Raw genomic sequence first — 17,674 nt, 5'->3', positions numbered from 1 at the left:
AGCCAGCTAATTCCAACTGCATGGGATGGTCGTGATGTTCGCGGATTGAGAAACAATGCCGAATCGGTGACGTTTGAAAGAGGGACAAAACAGTTGTCAGAAGTGGGATTCGAACCCACGCCGGGAGAACCCGACTGCGACCTGAACGCAGCGCCTTTTTTTTTTTTCTTTAATAACATTTTATTACAGGAAATATGTTACATGAAGCATTTATATTTTACAGATAAATGTTTAAAAGGTATCACAGATGTTGATATTATGTCATATTCTATTTAAACATTTCATTCATGAAAGGGTGGCTTAAATATCAGCTTATTTCCATCTAATTTCATGAAGTTAACTGGCATAATATAACGCTGTATAAAAATATCAGCACGTTTTTTAAATTGGTAATGTGTCCACAAAAGATTGAAGTGACGTTTTACATAAGAATTAAACAATTTTTCCAGATTGAGGTTGCATTGCTGTAAAGATAGGATTGTTCTTTTCTTAAAAACAGAAATTCTATATACTGACAGCAATATGTTTATACTATCTTGAAAAGAGACTGATTTGTCGGGTTGAAAACCAAAGAGAAGCCAGGAAACTAGCTGATTAAATGAAAATCCAGTGTCTATGAACAGGTCTGTGAACAGAGATTTAAAAACAGAAATTGTGTCATATAATTCATCACAGAATACAAACATGTGAAACAAATCTTCGACTTCATTTTTACAAACCGGACAAAGGTTTGTGTCTGTTTTGCCATATTTGAACAATTTTTCATAAGTGAAGATAATATTGTGGCTTAATTTGAAATCCAAATCTATTTGCTCAGATGATTTGTCATTGAAGAATACATTTTTCCATACTTTATTCCAATTGATATTAACAGCAAATTTATCCCAGAAGGAAATGGCTGTTGGTTCACAAAATAATTCTTTTACAAATAAGGAATAACTAAATTTGACTGTAAGTTCTTTAGAAGCAATATTTCTATCATCTGTGCAAATAAAAGCATCTGTATAGTGTCCATTGTTATCATTTATCGTTTTATTGTACAAAATGGGCAACCATTCATTTGGTAGAGATTGAATAATAATATAATACGCAGTTTGTATCGTTGACACAGAGATATCATGTCGGTTGTCGTTTACTATCTCTATTATTGCCGAAAGTGGTAGGAAGCCAGGGATAAACTCATAACAAATATCTGCAACAGTAACAATACCTGAATCAATAAAAAATGTAAACAGTAGCGTTTTTCCTTGATGGCAAATATGTGGATTATGAAACAATGGTTGAGACATGATATCCCCGTGCTCCGTGACAATTAGTCGCCTGCTGCACGTGATTTCGTCCCATGCTTTCAGAACCTCAGCATAGAACGGGTTGATACGGCTCAAACCAGGACGACTGTAAACAATGCTAAAAATATTTTTAGTTAAACACATATTCATGTATTGGGATATAAATATGGAACACGTTTGTTTCCATACTGCATAAAAATTGCGATCCATGAATTTTCTAATCAACTTTAATCTGAATGCATATATTTTGTATTTTAAACTTGGAATTGATAATCCTCCTTGTAAAAAATGACCCAAACATGTTGAATGTTTGATAAGAGGAGTTTTACCACACCAGATAAAATGTGAAATGATTAAATCAATCTCTTTCCTTGCCCACTCCGGGACAGGCACTACATGCACAGTATACCACAACCTTGACATGATAAATGTATTTATAACAATAGACTTCCCTTGCAGGGTTAACTTTCTTTGTGACCAAGATCCCAACAGGGATTTTAGTTTCGATATTTTGATTTTCCAGTTTTTACTTTCACAAAGATCTTTATCTGGACCAAGGAAAATTCCTAATAATTTGACACAGTCATTTTTAACAATAATTGGTAAGTTAAAATTCATACTGTTTGTGCGGGCTGTACCTAAACACAAAACTTGAGATTTTGTTAAATTGACTTTTGCCCCTGTAGCATCACAATACTCACTGACAGTGTTAAAGGTATTATATACAGACTGAGCATCAGACACTGTAACTGTAGTGTCGTCTGCATGCTGATATATTAAAGACGAGCAATGACTATTGATTTTTACCCCATGAATAGATGAATCAGCCTTAATTAACAGATTTAAAGGTTGACTAACAATAACAAATATTAAACTGCTGAGCGGATCACCTTGTCTGACAGATTGGCCAATTGGAAAATATGGTGTGAGGTGACCATTAATTTTGACACTGCTTTTTAAATCAGTGTATAAAGTTTTAATCCATGAAATGAAAGCTTTACCAAAGTTTAGTTTTTCCAAAATCCTGAAGATGAATGGATGCGAAACACGATCAAATGCTTTTTCTTGATCTATGGTGATTAAATATGCATTTTCATTAGCGTCTTCTACGAGGTCAATTACATCTCTCACAGATAGAATGTTGTCCGAAATATCTCGCCCTGGAACACAACATGATTGTTCCGGTGAAATTATTTTTGCCATAACTGTTTTTAATTTAAGTGCAAGTGAACGAGAGATAAGTTTAGAATCAACATTGAGTAATGAAATTGGTCTAAAATTTTTGATGTCAGTTTTATCACCCTTATTTTTGTAGAAGAGGCTAATGACACCCTTTTTCATGGATCTTGACATGCTTTTTTCTTCAAAAATACATTTCACAACCCGTGCAAATATGGGTTTTAGTATATCCCAAAATGCAGCATAAAATTCGACTGTGAGACCGTCATTACCAGGCGATTTATGACGTTTCATACCTTTTAAAGCTTTAGTGAGATCTTCTATTGAAATAGCTTCATCAAGACTATCTCGATCTTCCTCTGGAAGAACATCAGTTATTAGGTTCAGAATTTTATCTTGTTTATTTAAATCACTTTCTCCGGATGAATACAATTTAGAATAGAATGTATATGCATGATCAAGAATATCTTCGGTTCGACGAGTTAAACCATTTTCCGTCATTATTTCTTTAATGCAGTTGGATTCCTGTTTACATTTCTCCAAATGTAAGAAAAAAGACGTATTTTTATCACATTCCAATGCCCACTGAACTTTTGAGCGGAGAATAGCCCCTTCACATTTATTTTCCTCATAAATCTCCAATTCTTTTTGAAGACTTTGGATGTATGCAATATCATGATTAGGAGATTTAGATAATTTGTCATACTCACGTCTTAGATTATTTTGCAATTTATAATATTCATATTTTTCTTGTTTACTTTTTTTGCAACTAAAATATATTGCACATTTTTTAACTTGATATTTGAGATTGTCCCACCATATTAATGTTTCATCTTCATAGAGTGAACACAATAAATTTTCATTGATGATACTTATGACTTTTGACTTAAATTCAGTGTCCTGTAACAACTGATTATTAAAAACCCATAATCCAGCACCTCTCTCTACACGAGAGAAATCTAAATTAAGACAGGTGATATTGTGATCACTTTTAGTTGAATATTTGATATATGTGTTTATTGCATAAGGAATTAATGATCTAGAAATCAGAAAGAAATCAATGCGAGACTGTTTCATTTCGCCTTCGACAATTTGCTGTCTTGTGAATTCTCTTTTATCTGGATTTCTGTACCTCCAAATGTCACATAAATTTTTTGAATGAATAATACCCTGTAATTTATCACTGCTTCTCATATTGAATGTTTTCATATTTGATGCTCTATCCATAAATATATCTAATATCTCATTATAATCTCCCGCTGCTATCACGTTATCGCCTGATAGATATGTTGCTAACGTGTCAAAAAACACAATTCTGTCTGTCGTGTTATTTGGGGCATATAGATTGACACATGAATACAAAATATTGTCATTTTCAAAAGTAACTTTTAAGAGTCTACCATTGTTGTCACAGCTGTGAAAATTTACCTTGTTGGGAAAACGTGATGAGAAAAGTATTGCAACTCCTTTTCTTTTTTCATTGGGACAATTGTTGAAAAATATTTGTCCTTGCCAAAGATGTTTATATTGTTTGATGAAATCATCATCCCAGAAAGTTTCCTGCAGAAAACAAATGTCTGCATGTGAATTTTTCACGGTTGTGAAAACATGATCCACTTTTGATAAATCACGAAGACCATTTACATTCCATGACATGATTAACACCATGAGAATGAATGTTTGACAAGAGAGATACATGATTAATCTTCCTGTTCACATTCACTTTCATTCACACTATCATTTCTTGCCTCCACTTTGGCTCTGGCCTCAGCTTTGGCTCTCGCCTTGGCCTTTCTCATCTGTTTCATACTCATGCCATTCTCTCCATTAGCTGCTTTTTTCCTCTTTCTTTCTTCTGACAAGTTCACAACCCTTTCTTCATTCATGCCCTGAATCTTTCTAAACTTAGTACCCTGCTTAACATCAGTGTTATCTTCTATTTTCTCTGAACTAACCCCTTTCTCTCCCTTTCTTTCATCTGCGATCTCGCTTTTATCCTCTCTTCTCTCATTCTCACTTTCTACATTCATTCCTTCTTGTACATTATCGTCAGCCATAATGTGCTCTGTAACAGATGTAGTAGCCGGTATTTTATCAGTGGGGGCCGACAACGACCAGTCATTCTCATGATTGGCTGCCTCACTGTCAATCGTTTCCATATTCACACTGAAAGGGTCAACAGTGACATCGTCATTAACTATTTCTTCTTCCGATACTGAAGTATCTATAGTGAGTTCTGTGACTGTTTTGTCGTTCCTGTCATTATTACACATACAGTGACTCATTTTGTTTTTGCATACGTCACAACGTTGTTTTTGAGGACATGCCCTTGCTATATGTCCCTGTCCATGGCATACACGGCACTCCACAGATGGACATTCAGCCATAACATGATCTGTTTCAAAGCATAAATTACATGTTTTGACTTGTCCATTGTGTATGACCCGAAAGGGTTGTGGGCCGTCGCAAGTGTTAAATCGTACACTGTAAGGTAGTGATTTCAGTTGCCCTGGAAATTTCACTCTTACATACCTTGTTCCATCTGTGATCTTTCTCTTTGCATCTTTTATAAAATGCCTTTTGATGTTGGAGATAACCTCAACTCCAAATGCATGTAACATGTCAATGATTTGACTGTCTTCAATGTATGGGGTTAGATGTAGAAATGACACAATCAAAGATCTATCCGTAACAATTCTACAGTTGTACGATTTTCCTTTGATAGAAATACCCCCAGCCACAACTTTTGCTGTTTCCTCATCACACAGTGTAACTTCATAACACCCGCCTCGTGGCACACAAGCAAAAACACTATCATCACCAAAGTCATCTTCTATTGCATTAATGATGTCTGATGCTTTCACTCTATCAAATCCAGTATCCACTCTTAATGTCGCTTCTTTTTTGTACTCACGTTTCCGAAAGTCAATCGAGGACAGTCCGCCATGTTGTCTCTCTTCATCATGAGCCTTGTCCGTGCCTTGTCCCTGCATTATGCAGGTCAAGGCGTGCACACGTTGCTACTTCTGATCGGCGTGGATTATTGAGGGTGTAGATGATGTTTTACATATCCTTGCTCACTCCTTCAGTCGATATTTATCCCAAATTACGAACAATCGCGGGAGCTGATGTCAAACCGTCCACCCTCTTTCAAACCAAGGGAGGCAACCCATCCTTAGACCGCTCGGCCATCCTGACTGCTGGCAAACTGTACGCACGTCTATACAGTATAGCAGTGAGAGAGATATCAACTGCTTTGGATCCGAAAAAGGCACTCCACCCTCATTGAAGATAATTTAGGTAATAACTCAGTTTGGACCTCTCAAAAAGCGGACACACTGCACATATATACTTCAAAGAATGTACCGTGAAAGGTTCATTGTATTTAAGTCAACGACAGCTGACTGTACCAGACCTCCATGTGCCAGTAAGAAATAGGACGATTAAAAAGGTTGGAGCCCCAATATTTGGCTGGTGTTGTATGCGATCAGTGTATTCTTAGTACATGTATTTATCCTAGTAACATATGTGTCGGGGGTATAGCTCAGTGGTAGAGCATTCGACTGCAGATCGAGAGGTCCCCGGTTCGATCCCGGGTGCCCCCTCCATATGATTTTTGGATAAAATAGTCATCAGCAAAGGCACAAGGAAGTCACACTCCAATACCTGTGGCAACATACCTGACACAGACAATCCCACTTTTGACAGAGAGGGTCTGTAGAGTACATAAAGTGTGCAGCTAATTAGACACGATTCCAACTTTTGACTTTGCATCCACAAAAACAAAATGGAAACGTTAATTCACAGCCAGCTAATTCCGACTGCATGGGATGGTCGTGATGTTCGCGGATTGAGAAACAATGCCGAATCGGTGACGTTTGAAAGAGGGACAAAACAGTTGTCAGAAGTGGGATTCGAACCCACGCCGGGAGAACCCGACTGCGACCTGAACGCAGCGCCTTAGACCGCTCGGCCATCCTGACTGCTGGCAAACTGTACGCACGTCTATACAGTATAGCAGTGAGAGAGATATCAACTGCTTTGGATCCGAAAAAGGCACTCCACCCTCATTGAAGATAATTTAGGTAATAACTCAGTTTGGACCTCTCAAAAAGCGGACACACTGCACATATATACTTCAAAGAATGTACTGGCTACTGGCCAATACGACATTGTCTTTTGCTGGTTGCCCAGTCATGTTGGTATCACGGGTAACAATATGGCTGATGCTGCAGCAAAGGCAGCTCTCAACAAATCTGTGACACCACTTCTTCTACCATACAGTGACTATAAACCTGTTATTAGATGCTATATCAAAGACCTAATGCAGAAGAAGTGGGACACTCAAGTGGGTATAAATAAATTACATGCAATCAAAGCACATATCGGTTATACTTACTTGGGTTGTCAGTCCAGATTTGAAGAGGTCATTATGCGACGATGTCGTATTGGCCATTCTCGTTATACTCATGAGTATTTGTTGAAAGGTGAAGATCCTCCATTTTGTGTCCCTTGTGATGAAAGAATCACAGTCAAGCATGTCTTGCTTGACTGTATCGATTTTTCCATCACAAGGGAAAATTATTTCAAGGTTTCATCCATAAAGGATCTTTTTACTGTAAGCCCTCGTTTAATTCTTGGATTTTTAAAAGAAATAGAATTGATTGACAAATTTTGATATGTATTGTTAAAAAATATGTGATTTTAATTTGGTATAATGAACTAATAACTGAGATTGTTGGTGGCTGTACCTTCAAAGGGGGTTGAAGTAACGTAAAATAATTGTCCCCCTGAGAAGGTATGTAAGTCCCATTTCATTCAAAGTATTTTTCATTTTCCACATTTTTAATCGTAGAATTATTGTTGTTTTTAATTGTTTTGGCTTAAACTTGCCGACAATCACCAGTAGCCAGAGGGATGGTGTAAATCCTGCTGGGTCACCATGTAGGTAGCAGAAGTATCGTAAGTCCCCATGGTACCTAGTATGGTGACCTACCTTTGGTTATTGGTGATCTATAGCCCATTTTTATTGTGTACTGTTTTGAATTGTTATGAATTTTATTATAATATGCTAGTTTTACAATCTACAGCTGTGATAATCTAGTTGTTTTACTGTCCTTCGTTGACAGAATTTTTGTACAGTTTCCATATATGTTATTAAAGTCACATTTTCTCTCGTCACGATATGGCTGCAATATTGCCGATGTGACGTTAAATATTAACTCACTCACTCAAAGAATGTACCGTGAAAGGTTCATTGTATTTAAGTCAACGACAGCTGACTGTACCAGACCTCCATGTGCCAGTAAGAAATAGGACGATTAAAAAGGTTGGAGCCCCAATATTTGGCTGGTGTTGTATGCGATCAGTGTATTCTTAGTACATGTATTTATCCTAGTAACATATGTGTCGGGGGTATAGCTCCGTGGTAGAGCATTCGACTGCAGATCGAGAGGTCCCCGGTTCGATCACGGGTGCCCCCTCCATATGATTTTTGAATAAAATAGTCATCAGCAAAGGCACAATGAAGTCACACTCCAATACCTGTGGCAACATACCTGACACAGACAATCCCACTTTTGACAGAGAGGGTCTGTAGAGTACATAAAGTGTGCAGCTAATTAGACACGATTCCAACTTTTGACTATGCATCCACAAAAACAAAATGGAAACGTTAATTCACAGCCAGCTAATTCCGACTGCATGGGATGGTCGTGATGTTCGCGGATTGAGAAACAATGCCGAATCGGTGACGTTTGAAAGAGGGACAAAACAGTTGTCAGAAGTGGGATTCGAACCCACGCCGGGAGAACCCGACTGCGACCTGAACGCAGCGCCTTAGACCGCTCGGCCATCCTGACTGCTGGCAAATTGTACGCACGTCTATACAGTATAGCAGTGAGAGAGATATCAACTGCTTTGGATCCGAAAAAGGCACTCCACCCTCATTGAAGATAATTTAGGTAATAACTCAGTTTGGACCTCTCAAAAAGCGGACACACTGCACATATATACTTCAAAGAATGTACCGTGAAAGGTTCATTGTATTTAAGTCAACGACAGCTGACTGTACCAGACCTCCATGTGCCAGTAAGAAATAGGACGATTAAAAAGGTTGGAGCCCCAATATTTGGCTGGTGTTGTATGCGATCAGTGTATTCTTAGTACATGTATTTATCCTAGTAACATATGTGTCGGGGGTATAGCTCAGTGGTAGAGCATTCGACTGCAGATCGAGAGGTCCCCGGTTCGATCCCGGGTGCCCCCTCCATATGATTTTTGGATAAAATAGTCATCAGCAAAGGCACAAGGAAGTCACACTCCAATACCTGTGGCAACATACCTGACACAGACAATCCCACTTTTGACAGAGAGGGTCTGTAGAGTACATAAAGTGTGCAGCTAATTAGACACGATTCCAACTTTTGACTATGCATCCACAAAAACAAAATGGAAACGTTAATTCACAGCCAGCTAATTCCGACTGCATGGGATGGTCGTGATGTTCGCGGATTGAGAAACAATGCCGAATCGGTGACGTTTGAAAGAGGGACAAAACAGTTGTCAGAAGTGGGATTCGAACCCACGCCGGGAGAACCCGACTGCGACCTGAACGCAGCGCCTTAGACCGCTCGGCCATCCTGACTGCTGGCAAACTGTACGCACGTCTATACAGTATAGCAGTGAGAGAGATATCAACTGCTTTGGATCCGAAAAAGGCACTCCACCCTCATTGAAGATAATTTAGGTAATAACTCAGTTTGGACCTCTCAAAAAGCGGACACACTGCACATATATACTTCAAAGAATGTACTGGCTACTGGCCAATACGACATTGTCTTTTGCTGGTTGCCCAGTCATGTTGGTATCACGGGTAACAATATGGCTGATGCTGCAGCAAAGGCAGCTCTCAACAAATCTGTGACACCACTTCTTCTACCATACAGTGACTATAAACCTGTTATTAGATGCTATATCAAAGACCTAATGCAGAAGAAGTGGGACACTCAAGTGGGTATAAATAAATTACATGCAATCAAAGCACATATCGGTTATACTTACTTGGGTTGTCAGTCCAGATTTGAAGAGGTCATTATGCGACGATGTCGTATTGGCCATTCTCGTTATACTCATGAGTATTTGTTGAAAGGTGAAGATCCTCCATTTTGTGTCCCTTGTGATGAAAGAATCACAGTCAAGCATGTCTTGCTTACAGCTGGTTTGACGCCAATATATGACTCGCTGTGGGGTTGTGATCGGTTTTTATTCAGATGAAGAAACGTTGCAATGACGGAATGGAGAAAGGGAGAAAATGGAGAAAATGGCCCTGAAACAATTACAACAGTATAGAAACGGCCATACATTATATCAGTTATACATTCATATCACAAGTAGCTTATATAAAGAATATATTAATACTATGGTATCTCATAATACATTGTAAATTGTTACAAATTAATCCATTAGTGATGACACATGTTATCACGCCAAGGGAGACAATTTCCCGCCAAATACAACATTTTGCCCACATACTCAAAATTAAAACAATATTTACACATATACCTAATATACACATAATTCCACAAGTAAGCTGACGTACATTTAAATAAGCACGTAGTAACCATCAAAAGCTACATACAAAGTGTACATGAAGATAAAATATATTTAAACATGCTAATGAGCCTTACCTATTTGTGGAATGAGCCATGTAATTGAACGTGGTGACTCACGTCCGATGACCATAGATTGCCTGTAATTCATAAACACAATCATACAACATTGTGACAATGCATTCACCATCACTCAGGGTCTCCGCTCACACAATTCAAACAAAACCATTTTTATATATATATACACACACAACCAACTGACAAAAGCAGACGTTTAATAACTATTTTTAACTCTAATCAGAACATTTGTTGCAACTTTCTACACAACCACATGGACTTTAGGTTTGACTTAGTTGACAAAACATCAGATACTTAAATACATTTTTTAACCTTATCAGTTTTAACAAGATACAAAATGACATTTATTTCTAAGAAACAACATACTTAATGAACATGTAAAAGACATAATAAATCTAAACATAATTTAGTGTTTAAGTATTTAACTGACCTGTTGAATCCTACTGCCACCTTGTTGTTGCCTGTGCGGTGCTGTGATTGTGAGTTGGTTAGATTGGTGCAAAGAAGACTATCTTAGTTTTTTAAATTAGCCAATGAGAAGTTAAGAATAAGGGTCAGGTGATAAACAACTTTCATCCTGGATCCAGAATGAGGCAATACTCTTGATCCAGCATTATACTTTACATAACTCTGACGTCATAACCATTCAGATGAATGAAATTCATAGGAACTAATGATAAACAAAATCAAATGTCAATCTAATTGACATTTCGCTTAAAACCACAAACATTAGAATACTGCCACCAACCATCAATATTTTTAACAACCTTTTTATGACTTATACATTATTTTTATTCATATTTTACCTTTAAACCATAAAATATGAAACACCATGTTACATCCAATACTTGTAAAATAGATATATACAAAGACACCAAATTATGACATTAAAATACCCTCAAAATGTCACTGCTACACACTACCCCCCTATCAATAAATGACGTCCCCGTCATCTATCATTTATCTTTGACGACGGATAAAAGAACATCTGATACCTTAGAAGGCAATGTGTCAAAAGTTCCACTGGTTGCCAGATGTTCTAGAAATCTTGCTCTCTCCAGCCAGTCTGGTGGTCGACCTGTTTGTGACATGACAAACTCACCACTAGTTTGCCATGCAGGTTTCCGTGTAATTCTGTCTGATCGTCTGGGCCGACTTGGGGGAATAGGTTGCACAGGAGGTCCAGTCCTTGCATTGTTCACTCCAGATGTCTCGGGACTACTTTTAGTTTCTGTTTCAAGATTTTCTGGCATGACGTCCATGACAGTTGCAACATCACTGATGTGGTCTACATCAGCCACATCCGGGACAGTTGCAAGATCTGTGACATGAGCACCATCCGTTGCAATGCCATTGGCAGCATCGGAGACATCTGTGATATTGGCAAGATCCGAAACGACCTTAACATCCATTACATCTTGATCTTCAGTGACTGATGTGGACTCTGATTCTGATGGAGAATCACCAATACGATCAACTTCCACTGATTCAGTTTCTTCCTCAGTTCGATCTTGTACAAGATCTTCAACATGGATTAAATCACCTTCATCCTGTTGCTTCATTTCCGTCAGTTGAACTTCAGCACCAACCATGTTACCTGTGGATGTATCACTGGCTGAAGAGACAGAATCAATATGAGGAGTAGATGAAACTGACAAAATAACCTCGTCATGGTCTTCATCATGTTCCAGTATGTCATCTGGTTTGTCTGTCACAGTTTGAATACTCGTTCTCTTTCTTGGTTTTGGTTTAGGTCTTACGGTTTCCATAGCAACACTTCCAATAGGGAGGAGATGATTCCGATGCAAAGTTCTTATTCGACCCTCTCCATTCTCTGGCTCCACTACAAACACGGGTATAGTGGGATTTGGGTGTCCTTTGACAATGTATGCATCATCCTCCCACCGGTCTGCTAGCTTATGTTTACCTTCGAAGGCAAGGGCTTTTACCAGTACTCTATCCCCAACATGGACAGCTGCTCCTCTTGCTCGCTGATCATAGTTCTGCTTTTGCTTTCTCTTAGACTTCCTGGTGATGTTAGAGGCCAATTCATATGATTTCTTTAGTCTGTCACGCAGAGACTTTGTGTATAATTGTAACGACTGGTTGGCATGGTCTCTGTCAATTCCAAATGCAAGGTCTATCGGCAATCTTGGATGACGTCCAAACATTAAATAAAAGGGAGAATGACCCGTAGTTTCATGTTTGGTACAGTTGTAGGCATGAACTAGAGGAGAAACATGCATCTTCCAATCCTTCTTTTGATCAGGTTCAAGGGTGCCAAGCATATTCAAAAGTGTTCTGTTGAAGCGCTCTGTCTGGCCATTACCCATAGGATGGTACGGTGTTGTCCTCGACTTCTTCATTCCGGTAATTGTACACAGCTCCTCAATCAGACGACTTTCGAAGTTTGCACCTTGGTCTGAATGGATTCGGGCTGGTAAACCATAATGTACTACAAAGTGATTAAGAAATGCTTCTGCTGTTGTACGGGCAGTCATATTTCTTGTTGGAACAGCCTGAGAATACTTAGTGAAGTGATCCGTAATTACAAGGATGTGCTGATAGTTCCCCTTCGAAGGTTCCAAGGTAAGAAAGTCCATAGCAACTAACTCCAATGGATATGTGGTCTCGATATTCACTAAGGGAGCTCTGGTATTTGTTGTTGACTTTCGGCGTAAACATCTCTGGCATTCCTTCACCCATTTCTCAACTTGACTTGCCATTCCAGGCCAATAGAATCGCTCTCTTACCAAAGCCAATGTTCTATCCCGTCCTAAATGACCAATATCGTCATGAAGACTCTTGAGAACTTGGGCACGGAGATGATAAGGAAGTACCAACTGTTCTGCAAGTTCATCATCCATGGTAGTCACTCTGTATAGCACACCTTGCTTGAGTTTAAGGTTGTCAAATCTGCGAGAAAGGGATGTAAATTCACTGGATTGCATGTAATCATTTCTTGGCTTTTGTCCTGTTCTGACCCATTTGATGACATCTGCAAGTGTCGGATCACAAAACTGTTCATGTCTCCAATCCTTTGGAGACATGCTCTTCAGGTCATGACCTGTATCACCAACATCTACCGACTCTGAGGACATGCTTAAACACTCAACATAATTGGGTGCAGAAACAGACTGACAGATAGCCTTGACAGATTCTGAGGAAATCTGATTATCTGCAGGCTCTGTTGCATGATCTCCTGGAATCCTTGACAGCACATCTGCATCAATATTTGATTTTCCAGGTCGGTATTTGACATCAAAATTGTAAGCTGACAAGGCAGCTAGCCATCTGTGGCCAGTTGCGTCGAGCTTCGCGGTAGTCAGAATATATGTCAGTGGGTTGTTATCTGTATATACAGTGAATTGATTGCCAAAGAGGTAATCATGGAACTTCTCAGTGATTGACCATTTCAATGCAAGAAACTCCAATTTGTGGGCTGAGTAGTTGTGCTCCGACTTTGACAATCCTCGGCTGGCATAGGCAATGACTCTCTGCTTCCCGCCTTGATTCTGGTATAGAACAGCACCTAGGCCACGTTGACTGGCATCGGTATGGAGTTCAAAGGGGATTGAGTAATCACAGTAACCGAGTACCGGCGGCGATGAAAGTCTATCCTTCAACTCCTGGAATGCTGCTTCCTGAGGATCTCCCCAAATCCAGTCCACTGAAGGTTTTCCTTTCTTGTCTTTCGGGCTAGGCATTAATTGGGATAGAGGCTTCGATATCTTAGAGAAATTCTCTACAAACCGTCTGTAGTATCCTGCGAAACCTAAAAACTTCCTTACATCAAAAGGGTTAGTAGGTCGTGGCCAATTTCTGATTGCTTCTACTTTTGCAGGATCTGGTTCAACTCCATCCTTGGAAATGACATGTCCAACATAGGCAACTTTCTCTTTGAAGAATTCACACTTATCTGGAGCCAGTTTTAAGTTGCATTGGCGCAGGCGTTCAAAAACTTTGGTGAGACGTTCTAAGTGTTCCTCATAGCTATCAGCAAATATGATAAGATCATCAATGTATATCACACAGATTGATAAATGCAAATCTCCAAGACAATCTTGCATGAGACGCTGAAATGTTGCCGGACTGTTGCAAAGTCCAAACGGAAGCCTATTATACTCAAAGAAACCTAAAGGGCCAACTGTAAAAGCAGTGCGCTCCTTATGTTCTTCTGCAAGTTCGACTTGGTAATACCCAGACTTCATGTCCAACTTAGTGTAAAACTTACTGCCAGCTAGACAATCTAAAATTTCCTCTATCCTTGGTAAAGCAAAACTGTCCTTAATAGTGGAATTGTTTAGTTGTCTGAAGTCCACGCACATTCTAAGTTTTCCATTCTTCTTCCTACACAGGACAATGTTAGAAGCCCAAGGACTATGTGATCTACGTATAACTCCACATGCTAGCAACTGTCTAAGATGATCTTTCACCTCTTGAAACATGGCTGGGGGAATACGTCGATGCCTTTGTTTAAAAGGAGTTTTATCCATTAACTCGATACGATGTTGTACTGCAGTTGAATGACCAAGATCTAATTCCCCACTTGAAAAGACATCAATGTACTTTGAGATAAGTTTAACACCTTTATCTAGTTCTTCGGGGGTAAGTCCTTTATCATTGACATCAATAAGGCTCAAAATAGACTCAGTATTGTATGACTGACTCAGCTTGGACTCTTCTACAGATACTGGTTGAATTTCACAGAGTACAGCTCTGGGTGGAATAACAACAGTACGAGTGGTAACATTTGACAAGTGCACCTGGATTGGATCCTGCTTCCTATACTTGTACAACATAAGTGAAGGAGAAACATCGATGTCTGATGGAATAGTTGAACTCTGACATGACTGTAGTGTACCAAGAGCTTGAGGATAACTGATTTCCTTGTCAACATAACCCTGGATAATGACTTGTGAATTTGGTGGAATAACTATGTTCCTGTCTTCAGCATTCTTGACCAGTCCTAACCTCCAATCATTCTTCGCTAGCTCCTTCTCACTAATGACCATATTCCTAAATGTCAAATACCATGGGGTATGAAGTGATGCTTTCTGAAGAAATCTAGTACCCACTGTTGCCTTACATCTCTCCATCAAAGATGACAAGATATTAGTACCCAACAAGATTGGCACTGACAAGTTATATCTACTGTCTGTGACAACTAATAGTAAACAAGGCAAAGTGTCCATTGAATCAAGGCCTGGGGCTAACAACTCACTCTCAATATACCCTAGGTATGGCAATGTTCCACCATCTGCGCACTCTATGTCCAAAATACGGTCAAGTTGATGCATTGGAAGATGAGATAATTGATGCCTGTAGAATGATTCACTAACAGTAGACACTGTGGAACCTGTATCAAGTAAAGCTTTGCATACTTTACCTCCCACTGTGACACTGGCTTCATTCGCTTTCCCGATCAATCCTTCTGGAGTTGTGGTAGGCGTTGTCTCTGGTTTGCTTGTGGATTGGCCCATGAATCGCCTGCCTCCATGGGCCTGTGCATGTTTAAAGTCCAGTTGTGGTCCATGATAACCCTACATCCACGCCACAAATGACCTATCTGTCCACATTTCCAACAGACAATACCCTGCCTACCATCTGGAGGAACAGCTCCCTGATAAGGTAAGTGTGAAGGACCATATGTAGGATGACCTCTAGCGCTGAACTGACCCCGTCCATTATTGTTCCAATGAGACATATTAGATCTGCCACGAATAGAAAATGAGCCACGATCTGATCTGCCTCCTCCTCTAGCTCCTGAAGGAGATGGCGTGGGAGTGAGAGTGGGAATGTCAGCTAATTGCCTTTTAATGGCACCAAACTCTGCTGTTAATTGTTGAACCATACCCTTCAATTCCTGGTAATCACTGTCAGATTTAGCCGCCATTTTAGAAGGAATTGGCTTCTTTAAAGATTCTAGGGGCTTCCTCTGATTCAACTCAAATTCAATCCTTCTAATCGCTACACGCAACTTATCAAAGTCCTCAATAGCATCGTACTTGTGGCCAGATACATCCTTCAAATTTGGTTTAAGACCTTGCCAGAAAACACTCCTGAGGGCTTGGTTAGTCTCACTAGGTGATGACTTACTACTCTGTCTAGCCTTAGCATATAGGTCTTCAAGTCGGCAACCCCAAGAAGAAACATCTTCTTCTGCCATCTGTTTGGCACTATAAAACCTTGCCATCAGGGATTCACTTTCCTCACAGCTGCCATAAACACTTGTAAGTTTAGCTAACACGGAATCAAGGGAAGACTGCGGACCTAAAAGTGAAGCAGCTTTACCAGCTTTACCCTTCAGAGAGCGCCTAACAGCCTCAAATATGACATGTTTAGGATAAGCACTCTCAGCCAAGAGACACTCTACCTCATAGCGCCATAAATCATAAGAAGCCTCACCCTTACCAGCTTCACCAAAGAAAGATGACAACTTAGGAGTCTGACTTAAAGTGACTACAGATTTACTAATGTCTGCCTGAGTAACAGGAGTAAACTGAGGACCTTTACTCTCTAATGGGTTAGCATCTGATTGAAAAGCCTTAGTAACCACAGAACCTTTGTTACCCCATGTACCTTCAGAATCAGCCTGAATACCACCGGGCAATTTCCCTACCGACTGCAAATAGGAAACCATCCAATCCTGAAAATGTTCAGGGCTATCTACCACAGGTACTACACCCATCTGCTTCAAAGTATCGCTAAGTCCAGTGAGACTAAGCTCGCCTACATCTGACTCTAAGGCTGGCATGATATCAGACCCTGGTTGCTCCTTCTGTTCTGGATCCTCCTCCTTGATACCTGCAAATCCCTCCATGTCTTATAGACCTAACTGCCCAACTACAAAACTAAGTACCAGTACACTTATCCAAACACCACTAAAAGCCGTCTACAACGCAAAACAAATGCTGCATGGGAGTTAACTTAAAACTTAGGTGTACTGTACCAACTAAAGGGTTAGTTGAGTGATGAGTGCCTAAACAAGAAGAGTAAACGGGCAACAACAAGTATAATATTGGGTGCCTTGAAACTAAACTGTATTATTACCTAGTTGAGATTGGATAAATAATTAAATTGACTGAGTACTATTTAGGTAATTTAGTTAATATAAAACCAAGTTTGTTTTGATATACTAATTAAAGTGTAATTAAAGTGTACCTATATGTAACTATATAACTGACTAAGACCTAACACAACACAGGGACTACACACCAGTGACCAAATTCATCATTCAATCACACATGTCACAATGTAACCATACGCATACCACACATAACAAAGGCAAAAAAACGAACCTATAACATAAACATGGGCAATATGAGATCAATCAGGGCAACTACTAAATTCATTTTTGTTTCACAACCCGTAGATACACAAATATCACAGTCTTCAGATACAATGTAAATATATATAAAAGTCAGACAATATAAAATATCACAGAATCAGTAAATGTCCAATACACCATGTCAATCTGTAATGTTCACTGGATCCCTGCTGTACGTTAAAAGTTCA

General features: G+C 39.4%; 6 non-coding genes across 6 annotated transcripts; 3 read left to right on the top strand and 3 right to left on the bottom strand.

Annotated features, from left to right (window-relative positions):
• The first annotated feature begins 6,001 nt into the window (after positions 1–6,001).
• On the top strand, positions 6,002–6,073 carry Trnac-gca (transfer RNA cysteine (anticodon GCA)). The gene has a single exon. It is a non-coding gene; the product is annotated as a tRNA-Cys (tRNA).
• Positions 6,074–6,367: 294 nt separating this feature from the next.
• Positions 6,368–6,451, bottom strand: Trnal-cag (transfer RNA leucine (anticodon CAG)). The gene has a single exon. It is a non-coding gene; the product is annotated as a tRNA-Leu (tRNA).
• Positions 6,452–7,879: 1,428 nt separating this feature from the next.
• Trnac-gca (transfer RNA cysteine (anticodon GCA)) lies at positions 7,880–7,951 on the top strand. The gene has a single exon. It is a non-coding gene; the product is annotated as a tRNA-Cys (tRNA).
• A 294-nt stretch (positions 7,952–8,245) lies between these two features.
• Trnal-cag (transfer RNA leucine (anticodon CAG)) lies at positions 8,246–8,329 on the bottom strand. Its single transcript has one exon. It is a non-coding gene; the product is annotated as a tRNA-Leu (tRNA).
• Positions 8,330–8,664: 335 nt separating this feature from the next.
• Trnac-gca (transfer RNA cysteine (anticodon GCA)) lies at positions 8,665–8,736 on the top strand. The gene has a single exon. It is a non-coding gene; the product is annotated as a tRNA-Cys (tRNA).
• Positions 8,737–9,030: 294 nt separating this feature from the next.
• Positions 9,031–9,114, bottom strand: Trnal-cag (transfer RNA leucine (anticodon CAG)). The gene has a single exon. It is a non-coding gene; the product is annotated as a tRNA-Leu (tRNA).
• Positions 9,115–17,674: the final 8,560 nt, after the last annotated feature.

This window comes from Haliotis cracherodii, unplaced genomic scaffold (genome assembly GCF_022045235.1).
Source record: "Haliotis cracherodii isolate W230 unplaced genomic scaffold, xgHalCrac1.p SCAF_3, whole genome shotgun sequence".
NCBI classification, from domain to species: domain Eukaryota; kingdom Metazoa; phylum Mollusca; class Gastropoda; order Lepetellida; family Haliotidae; genus Haliotis; species Haliotis cracherodii.
Note: the sequence above shows the minus strand (reverse complement) of the source record. Positions and strands in the feature narration are given on the sequence as shown.